Source organism: Arachis hypogaea, chromosome 5, assembly GCF_003086295.3.
Source record: "Arachis hypogaea cultivar Tifrunner chromosome 5, arahy.Tifrunner.gnm2.J5K5, whole genome shotgun sequence".
Taxonomy (NCBI): Eukaryota; Viridiplantae; Streptophyta; class Magnoliopsida; order Fabales; family Fabaceae; genus Arachis; species Arachis hypogaea.
In genome coordinates, this window is record NC_092040.1 from 98044861 (window position 1) to 98057070 (window position 12210).

Genomic DNA, 12210 nt, shown 5'->3' on the forward strand with positions numbered 1-12210 from the left:
ATCTTCACGAAGGTTCATCCCTTATTCATTTTTGGGCTCTAGTATCCAAACTCAAATTGGTATTCTTATCTCCCACTTGAATTTAAGAGGAAATGTTACAATATAATTAGAATTAATTTAGATTAATTAATATCATTTATATTAATATGATATATTTGTGTATTAATTGTAGAATTGTATGTTTTTATTATTTTAAACTTCTCTTTCAAAAAAAAATTATTTTAATTCTTTTAACACTTATATACTTTTGTACATTATATCTTTAGATACATATTTAATAATATATTAAATATATTTTTCGACTTACTCTCTTGTTTCTAACTTTATAATTATTAAACTGTGAGAAAGACGACTAGACGAGGGACAGTGCTAATTATATAAAGAGAAAAAAGGGGAAATAAAAATTAATTAAAAAACTATTAAATTGCATTTTTCATATATTCGTAATGGTGACGTGTGGCTGCTGGCGTGAGTGAAAGGTATCACGGTAGGTGGCTAATTATATAATTGGACACTGGAAGACAAACACATGTTGCTTTTGGAGAAATGTTAATATGTTATAAGTCAATTTTTTTTCACTTCTTATAAATTATTTTTAATATTAAAAATAATATCTATATATATATATAATTATATATACAAAAATAACATACGTAACATTATTTTTGTTTCTTAGGTCCTGGCCCGCTCCAAGAGAGAAATGTATGCTATGCATTTTGCCTCCTCTTGTTTTCTGATTTTCATTTACCTCTTTCAATGCCATAACCTAGTCACAATTTGTAGGCCATACAAAAAAACGGTGCAACGTTCAAACAATTTAAAACACTAATTAAGTTGAATGATTTTTTGGCTCTTTCCAATCACAAAAATCAGAAGCATTAATCGATAAAACAACACACATTTAAAAAAAATATTTATACATGGTAAAAATTTGTATGCAAATTTTTTTTAAATTAGGTGTGAGATTCAAATCTGCGATGTCTAGATAAATATAAAAAGATTATGATATTTAAGTAATTGACTTGTATACAATTTTTTCATATCAAATTAATAACTTAATTAAATATATTAAATTATCTAATAATTTTATATAAAAACAACTATTTTTTTTATAAAAATAACTGTACATAATTTTTTTTTACACTATTTATCAAAAACTTTTTAGCAACTATATAGATCTCATCTTAAATCCATATTTTTGTCAAATATAGGGGTGAATGCGGATCGGATCAGATTGAATATGTCTAAAATCTCGATCCAATCCGTATTAAAATTATTGGATCGGATTCAATATCTGCAGTTTTTTTAGGTTGGATCAGATATCGGATATATCTGTAAAACATAAAAATACTTTTTAAAAACTTATTTTTATTTAAAAAATAAATAAAATATTTTTTTATTCTTTTAAAACATATTTATTTTTAAAATAATATTAAACATATTTTTAAAAAAAAATAAAAATAAAATAATATAACATATATGATAATTATTAGTTAAAATAAAATATAAAAAAATATTTACGTATTTATTTATTTATTTATTTTTACAGATATATAGATATATAGATATTTATACAAAATTTACAATCTAATTTTATAGTGTGTCTATCCAATCTAATAATCTTATAAATCGAATTTATATTCACAATTTTTGAATCAAATTCAAATAAATACTACAGATATGCTGATCAAATCCAATTTATAAATAGTCCTAGACGAATATATTCCAAACCTGAGCCCCATGCCATATGACAGGTAATGACCATTGACCAAGTAGGCAAATACCAAATAATTCAACTAAATTATTATAACTTGAAAGCTATTTAAGTATGTGTACATACACATTTATTTTTTAATTCAAGATTCAAAAAACGAAACCAATCTAGTGACACGTTAAAAAGTTTTCTTTATGGCCCATTATTTTATACAATCAGAAATTCAAGGAGCTTTATGGGGAACAAGTACATCATGGTAGAAAATTTGCCCCCTCTAATAATGCTTATTTCTTGAGGCCAAACAATCCGTGAACTATATTATTATTTATCAATTTATCATGTGTTTTGAGTTATTGCTAAAAGTTAAAACCAAATCATGAAAAAATTTTGTTTACTCGAGTGATTAGTTTATATGCTTAAATATATTTAAATTTTTTATAATAAAATAATTTATTAGTTAAGTACAACTTTTTAAATAAAATTTAAATTTTTAACAGATTAAACTTTAACCAGCTGAATTAAAAATATCATAAAAAATAAAAAACTCATAAAAACCTTTTTTATTATTATTATTATTAGAGTTAAATATTATTTTAGTTCTAACAATTGACAAAAATAATTTTTTTTATTTTTTTATTTTTAAAATTATCTTTAATATTAGAATAAAATTTTATTTTTAAAGTGTTTATTTTTTACAATGTTTTTTTTTTGAAAAATTTATCCCTATAATAAATACAAATTAAATTAAAAAAAAAAACTTGGCCCAATCCACTATCCTTTCTTTTGTGGTCATTTTCTTCAATTCCCTTTCAAGCACCATCTTTCATTTTCAGCAAATATGTTTACATCAAATTCTAATTTAGTCTTTAATATTTTAAATATTATATTTCAATTTTAAAAAAATTTAAATATGTTCAACGTTATTTTATAGTTAAATTTGACACATGACGATAAAAAAATAAAAATAAAAATAAAACATGAATTAAATTTAAATAAAAAAGATACATTAAAATTGAAATAAAAAAATTAAAATTGAATACAAAGAGAATTATTCTACTTTTTATTTAATTTTTTAACGAAACAAAACAAACTTCTCAACATAACTTAACCACGTCATAGTTTAAAAATTGAATAGAAAGGGACTTTTCAACCTCACTTGGTCACATAATAAGTTTATCACAAAACCAAAAAGAGATTTTCAAACCTCTAATCACTGAATACTAGGACTAGCTACAATAACTAAATAGGTATTTATAACTTCTTATTATATTAAAACTAAGAAAATCCTAAAGTCCACAAAACATAAAATTCAATCTAGTAACTAAATAAATAAAAATTAAAATATATAAAAATAAGCTAATAATTTTTAAATAATATTTAAACTCTTCATATTATGAACATTTGAAGCACGTATCATTTTCCTCCTCTTCAAAAAAATTCGTCCTCAAATCTTGTAGCCGAGAAAATACTATATGAAAAGGGACAAATATGAAGAAGTAATTTTTTATTTTTGTATTTTTCTTTTTTTTTTCTTGCACTATATATTTTTTAAATATTAAATCAACAAGAACGGCAAGATAATAATAAAATACAAACAAAAAAGACAAGAGCATAAAAAAGAACTTGAGAAACACTAAACTCTTTTTTTATATATTTTTTTGGATAAAAAAAATAGACATAGATTAATAAAGATTAAACTAATACTTGAGCTCTGATACCAAATAATATAAAAAAATAAAATAAAATAACACGAGTTAATGAAGTGAATAACAAAAAAATTAATAATTTAATTGTTAAGTCATATCTTCTTCTTATATTAGAGAAACACAACTAAAATTTTTTTGTAAAACATTTTCTTCTTAATCTCCTTTTCGTAAAAAAATTTTAAATCACAGCAATCAATCATTAATGTTTTAGAAGAAATTTTTTTTATATTGATGACTATTAGTGAATTGATTTTATTTATGTCTTGAAATTAAATATTATTGATTTTTTAATATGTTAATTATTTATATCAAATTTAACAGTGAAATAATATTGAACTCAATTGAATTTTTTGAGATGAAAATAAAATATTTAAAATTTTTAGGAATTAAAATAAGATATTTAAAATTAAATATTAGGAATTAAATTAAAATTTAGTTCAAATATTACAGACGTAAATAATTTTTTATTTTTTCTTTTATTTTTTTTATTTCTGAGGAAGATATATAAATTAGTACTTATCGTGGATTGTTATTAGTATAGTTTTGAAAATTTTTTATTGTTATTATAAGATCTTTGAATTAAAATTGACTTTGTTGAAAGTGACTATATGAAATATGAAGATGGAGATAATCACTATACTAGTTATTTGTTGGAGGTTGTGTGGTGGTGTGTATTTGACAGGGATAAAGTGAAAAATGGTCGCGAGTAAGGAAGAGTAGTGCATTTGGGTGCAGAATTTTTTTTCCTTAAAAAATTATAATTATTATTTTTAATAAAAAATATTATAACACTAAGGACGATTTTTAAATTAAAAATATGTTAAGGACGATTTTGAATTTTTTTTAACCATCTTGATTACCAAAACAGTAATTAACCATTATTATTATTATTATTATTATTATTATTATTATTATTATTATTATTATTATTATTATTATTATTATTATTAATGACTTTTGCTTAAACTTATATCAATACCAATTGATCATACCCAAAGAAAAAAAAGAGGACGTGAACGATATAGTATGAATGACATTCTAAATTGACCTATAATAATTTGTGTTTTGAATCTGTCTCTACATTTTACTAAAAATAATGTTGGTTCCATATTTTTTTCCTTAGTTATCTCTTAAAATTGATAAATTAATCTTCTAATTTTATAAATAATATGATAAAAAAATTAAATTGTCCAAAATTTACGAGGATAAAAAACTGATTTTTTTAGTACTTTAATATTTAAAAACTAATTTATTAATTATTTTGTTATAAATAATTAATTTGGGTAGTATTGATTATATATTTATAATTTTATATACAAGCACACGAGGATGGGAATCTTAGCCAATTCTAAATTAGGTTCCCAGTTTCACCAACTGAATGATTGCACATTTCCACCAACCATTCAATAAGCCGGCGTATCATTTTCAACATGTCATGATGTCCACCTAACGAAAGGGTTCCCAATAGAAACATGAATTATGACTTCTGAAATTACTCTTTTCTTTAAACTAGTGTAAGATTCGGGATAAGCGCGGCCCAAATATTAATCTATTATAAAAGTTTGTTGATACTTATTTATTGATATTAATAATTATTATTTTAAATTAAAAAAAATTCGTGTATAAAAAGTTTATTGTAGAGTATATAAGATTATTGCATTATCTATTTTTTAGAGGTTGAATAATCTTATAACTGTTTTAGTCTATATTAAAAAATTTCACTTAAATATAAAAGTTATTATATTTATGTATTGAAATAAATGTTAATACTAAAAAATTAAAATTTTAATAGAAATAGTTTATATTGTAATTACATAAACAATGTAATAGATACTGTAATACGTTTACTATTAAAATATTACTCTTTTGACTGCACTACTTTAATAATAAGAAATATTACAACAAATTCATATGCTTAATAATAAAATATGAGCATTTTACTCAAAATTGTATCGCAGATTCCTTTGAAACATAGAAAAATAATTTATCTTGAAAACAAACAAGTATATATACAAATACAAGACTTCTTACATGAGTAGCTTATAAATATAATATACATATAAAACATACAACTCTTATCCCTCTTACAAAATTATAATACCAAAGGTGAGGGAAGAAAAATTATCTAACTAAAACAACATTGTATAAACAAAACGCAACAAAACTCTTCATAATGCTCCTTTATCTGATTTCTAAAAAGGTAAAGTTGTAGGGGAGTGAGAACCTAACTACACGGTCTCACCATGGAGTTTTCAGAATTGTCATAAGAAGATATTTAATAAAAAAAACTGTTTTTAAACTCAGTAATTATCATTATCTTATGAATTTTTTGAAAACTGACGGTTTAACCATCCTAAAATTCAAAACCTTTTTAAAAGAAATCAGTTAATTATGCAAATCCAAAACCTTTCATTTCGTATAAGAAAAGTCTTAAAAGTTTTCTAAACTATATGAATAACCAACTTATTCCAAGCATAGGTTTATTAAATATATGCCGAATCAGATTGATTTTTCATATTTAACTAAACCTCAATCAAGAACCAATCACAGTCTCATGCTTATTCACGCAATCAATCATCAATTATCATAAATTTAACACCAAAATTCAGTCTCAAAAGTACCACACCAGAACAAACACAGAAAAAACAGATAAAAAAAATACATGTATAAATAACAGTTACGGCAAGTAGCTCAGATAGCAGTTAATAACAGTTAAATAATTAGGCCAACCAAAACAAATTCAAACTCAAACAAAAGCATGCAAATGCCTATGATGCATGTCTGCCCTATGGCTAATGAGCTCATTTATCGATTATATAGTCAAACCCGACGTGCTCGGTAGCTAACCCAGATACTGTCTCTCTGTTGTGCATTAATACCATTAGAGGAAATACATGCCCTGTCACCATTAGAGAGATTATGTGCCTTGTCATCATTAGATGGAACAGGTGCTCTGTCACTCTTAACACCAAAGAGAAAAAAACACAGACATACTTGTCATCAACATTCCTTCCATTCATTAATAATTTAAACTCAAAACATAATCTTTTTCTTAATAACTCAGAACAAATCATATAATTCTTAAATCTCAATCTTTCTAAATAATCACTTTAAATGAAGTCTCCAATTTTTATAAAAATTTGGGCAGCATCTCTAAAATTTGAACTATATCACCCTTATAGGTTCCATCAAAACCACATTTTCCAACCCGTTCTCAACAAGCTCCAAATATCAAATACTTTTCATTAATCAAACCGTTTTCAAATATCAAATTCTTTCCAAAATCAAACCAAATTCCGATATTAAACTAATTTTCAATATTAAATATCTTCCAAACTAAATTAATTCCAATTTCGAATCTTTTCTAAAATCAAACATTTCCAAAATTAAACTAAATTCTAACATTAAACCTCTTCCAATAATTCAAGGAAAATCAATTCAACAATGACCAACTTAGCAAACTAAAATAGCAAATCAGAATAACCAACTTCCTTAATAATTCAATAAATCAATCAAATAAATAATCACATCCATCCAAACAGTTTAATTCAATCCATAAAACTCACGTGATCATAAAAATATGTTTTCATACTATTATCGACTTATAACAACCCTTGAAAGTAAAATAGATTTAAGAAAACGCCCCTACTTCGATCGCAACTTAACTACGCGACAAAACCTGTAAAACTCTAATTTTGCAGCGATGGCATCAAATCTGACTATTCCCGTAGTAGTCACAACCTCTAAGCACAACATGCAAGAATCATAGTTCAACCCCAAGACATCAACATTGCGTAAAACTCAATAATCTATAACAGAACAGTGATAAAAAGGGGTTTTCAGAGCAAAAGGACTTACTGGACTACTAGGAAGAAAGGACAGGGACAGCAGCACCTCCGACGGTGCTTCCCGGTGACCACGGCGCCGTTCTTCGGTAGCCAGGCACGGCAGTGGAGCCTTCTCCTTATCTGGCGGATTTCCCTCCTCACTGTTCGCGTTCTGCTCATTCATGACGGCAACGCTCCACGCGGCTCCCTTATCACTCTTGCTTGTCGATGATATTTTTTCATAGTCTCCCTCTATCTAAGTAGAATACCTATATGACATTAAAATAAATTTAAAAAAATATAAAAGCCAATGAAATTGATATTTTTTGAAATGAAATATGTGAACCACACCTTTAAAAGTCAACTTACCTTGTCCCGCTCATACTTAACATTGTTACTTTTTTTAATTTCAACAACATACTATGCTAATCCATTTCAACCATCTTTGCCAATTGCAAACTATCTGGAGCTCCAAGGGTCTAGACATATATTGCAGCAATGACAAAAAGTTATGTTAATGTTAAAAACTTATTAGTTTATACATATTCTCAAGTTTAAAGCACCAAAATCAATATCCCTTTCTACGATGAATATGATTTTAATGTATTCAAGTATTTTAAAAAGCTTCTACTTGTTCTCTTCTTGTTTGCTAAAATGTAAAATTTATAAATATTTCAAAGAATTTTATAAGCATAAAAAAAACACTAAATAAATTTTGAAATACTCAATTGATTTTTGAAAAAGAATCGTAATGTTCAATAAAAATCATAACAATCTACTTGGCTTATTTTCCTATTTATTTTATAAAATAACTTTGACTAAATTATTCTAAAAATGATAAACAAATTGTTGCACTTTGAAATTTTAATTTGCATTCACATGATGAACACCAATTGGTTTTTCTTTAAAAAAATGATAAAATTAATTTTATATACTTTTTTTAATAAAAAAATCCAAATGTTATATAAAAAAAATTTAAATCGATAGATATCAAATCAACAATCAAATAACAAAAATTAAATTGGGCATAGAATTTAGCTTACTATTGTACAAAGGCTCTCCATAGTTACTTGTTGCTGTTGTTACTTGTTACTGTTAGTAACGACTGCTCCCCGGCAAAAAGAACAAATATGCTTTGAATGGGTGCAAAAAGATAAAAGTGTGCATAATAGAAAAGAAAACATGCATATCCACATAAGTAGAAATTGAACATTTCACATCTCTGTCTATCCAAAGAGCATAATACATTAGCATTGACATAAAATACTTAAAGTAGCCTATTATCCGTCCTACTAATCTATCCAAATCTACATCTCAAAAAGGAAAAAAAAAGGAAACTTTCTAAAAACACAAATGATAAAAAGAAAAGAAGAAAAAAATATACATGGTTCAAAACATATTAAGTATTTATTTTGATGTCATTATTTTGATAAAAAAAATCTTTTTTTAATGAAAAAAAATCCTTTTTATTTTTTAGTGTGTTTAACAAATTTTTAATAATAAAAGTAAAAATATTAAAAAAACATCTTTTTGAAAAATTGTATTTTATATCTTTTTTAAAAAAATCTTTTTTCCTTAAAAAAAAAAGATGTTTTTCATATAAAAGATAAACAAAAAGATATTTTTATATTATTATATCCAACATAATTGATAAATAAAAATATTTTTACATAAAATACTCAAACATAAAATTATTTTTATTTTTTTATAAAATCTTTTAAAAAAATAATTTTAAAAAAGATCTTTTTTTTTAATTCGTCCAAACAAGCACTAAAGCACATACATTTTAGAAACAGCCTCAATAATACAGTGCATTCACATGGAAAAAGATGCTTACCTCTGATTTCACTAAATTGGGTTATAATGTGCTATAATAAGTAAACTCCATTGAGGCTATTAGTCTTTATTTACATATACTATTGTACCAAGTGAAATAGAACCATCATTTCACACTAATATAAAAAAAAATACTAAGTCTCATCAATCAATTATTCCACATCTATTTTCTCATTCTTTATAAACAACATAATACTTTTGCAGTACTTTTCTTTTGACTAAATTAAAAATTTACATTAGGCGAATTTTCTCATACCTTTAATTTTGATGTCGAAATTACCAAACTTGTCTTTTATAATAAATTTTAAATATTAAAAAATTATTTATTTTTATATTTTTTTAATTTAAATATTAATTTTTATCTCTTTTAGTAAATTAAACAAGTATATATAAGTACTATAACATACACCTTTAAATTAATCATTTAAAGATATAAGACATCTTTATAAATACCTAACGAACTTATTTTCATAATTATATTACCTAATTTTTAGGCAATCTATTTTATATAGTTTCAATATCCATCGCCCAATGCACAAAAATGAATGTCAAGAACAATAGGATTCGGAACATTGAGCAACTACGCAAAACATTATAATAGAACAAGTTATGGTAAAATAAGAATTCTATGATAAAAACATAAGCACATCTTATTTGCAAAAGTTACTTCATATACTGGAGGAATTATCAAATATACAAACCAAAGCTTAAAAAATCTCCAAGATATTTAAAATAAATGAACTCTTAAAGGATAATATCAAAATATAAATACCAACGGTAAAAACACACAACTTAAATAATAAATAGGACACATACATAAGAAAGGTGGAAAAAAAAAGGTATGAATATTTTTTTTTTCTATTTTCTTAGATTGTTGTCGGATTTAGAGTGTACCGTACCACAATAAAAAGAGGTTTTGAAGAGCCTCTCAATAAGCTTCCTACTTATGAGTGTAGGTAATCTTATATTAGACTAAAAATATAACCAATAATTTCAATTATAAACTATAAAGAAAGATCTAATTTGCAAAGTTATTTGAAGGTCTTTCTATTGAATGAATAAAGTTTGAAACAAATAGTAGAGTAGACAATAATCCGAAAACAAGAATATTTTAATTTTTTATTGTATTTAGGCTGCACAAAAATTGCTCATCTATCCACATAAGAGAAAGTGAGCAATAACTATATTAAATCATATAAACTACAAACACATTTGAATAAAGAACAAGTTATCAGATTTATAGTTGAAGTCTAATGTGACCAGATAAAAAGAAATCAATGTAAGTTTGTTAATAAATTCAAATCTAAAATTACATTTTGCAAATAAAGCCAAAATAGTATTCGAAAAAACAGAAGTTAGAACATTACTAATTATCTAATTCAACTTAACTAACAAATAAAAATAACTCAATTTCATCAGTAATCTATACAAATGAATAATAAAATTAACAAGTTTAAATAAATAATTAAGAGTTAGCTGTTCTCTTTAACTATTTTTCCTTTTCATATTCTAAAATTTGTAATTGCAATATGATACAATTAAAAAAAACATAAACATGATTTTACAATTATAAAGCAGCAAAGACTCTAGTAAATAAAAATAGATACTTTATATACACTCGTTGAAGGTGATTCAAAGTTATTGGAAGAGGTGCTATCGTTCTCACTGCAAATCAGCTATACCACTATTAGCTTCTCTGCTAATCCAACTTAGTCCAACTTTAACCTCCAGCCAAAACAAAAGCAAATTTAACATAAATAAATAATTTTTGGTCTTTTTTATAAATATATATAAAATAATTTTTTTTAAAGAAATTACCTCTATAACACCACTGACAGTAAGATCTCAAAGTTCTCTGTTCTCTGCATCAGTGTTGTCAATCATTTTTTCAAATATATAAAAAATAAATTTCTACTTTTTTAAAGAAGTTACTCCTACAACACCACCGACGATAAGATCACAGAGCTTTCTATTCTCTCTACATCACCATTATCAACTTGTTGTCAGAACTGCTCCTTCTTCATTGACAGCTACAACACCAATCACCGGTAAAAAAACTAACCATTCTTCATTTGATAGATGAATCAATTCTTTCAATTTCAAAATATTGATCTCAATAAAAAAGACAAACAAAACACAAAATATTTGACAATTATTTTCATACGAAAATAGATAAATTTTAATCAATATTTATTCTTTTTAAAACAGTTACACTGTTATTAAAAATAAATTTGGAATGAAAAACAATACTGCCTAAATGAGTAATGCTAAAGGCACAAATTTTTTTGTCAATCAAGTTAGTTTAACATTAACAAAAATTATTTTAATCATTTTTACTTATCCATTCACCTCCTAAATTTTATTGTCTAACTTAGATAAACTTAATTCATACAAAAAATTTATACGTGTAACATTTTTTCTAGGGTTTTTTGAGTGCTCTGCTAGGGTTTTCGAGGAATCCTAATTGTGAAATTTTCACCACGTGTGACCAATTGAATGGCAGCAATCGCTGCTCCCAGACTGGACAACAGCCATGCACCAGGATCTGAAGAAGACCAGATAGTGCAATTCATCGATGAAGACATAAAAGAAGGTGTCGAGAGATGTTCAAGGAGCTTAGTTGGGAGACTTCTTGCTGAGAGAGGTTTCAGTGCAGGAACTTTAGAGGATGCCTTATTTGCAATATGGAGGCAACTAGAGGGACTCAAGGTAATTGACCACGGAGGAAACCTTTTCCAATTTTTTTTATAGCAAAATTGATCTTCTAAGAATTGAGAAAGGTGCTCCGTGGCTATTCAAGAACTACATTCTTAATTTAAAGAGGTGGAATGATGAGACTGCAATTAGAGAGGAAGAATTTACCCACGTTCTTGTATGGCTGCAACTATGGGGGCTTTCCGAACATTGTAAAACAAGTAGTTTAGGAAGAAGAATAGGAGAATCATTGGGAGAAGTTCTAGATTTAGACCTATTTAAAATGAGAAAATAGGAAGGAAAAGGTGTTGAAGATCCAAATTATGATGGACATTACCAAACTGCTGCGTCGATCACTTAAATTGCAGACAGCAATGAAAAAGTGATAGATCTCAAACTCAAATATGAGCGCATTGGTCATTTTTGTCATTAT

General features: G+C 25.3%; 1 long non-coding RNA gene across 1 annotated transcript; it reads right to left on the reverse strand.

The window, feature by feature from the left end:
* Positions 1 to 5984: 5984 nt before the first annotated feature.
* On the reverse strand, positions 5985 to 7516 carry LOC140184606 (uncharacterized). The gene is made up of 2 exons (XR_011881703.1): positions 7279 to 7516; positions 5985 to 6381 (listed from the first exon to the last, which is right to left on the reverse strand). It is a non-coding gene; the product is annotated as an uncharacterized lncRNA (long non-coding RNA).
* Between the last annotated feature and the right edge of the window lie 4694 nt (positions 7517 to 12210).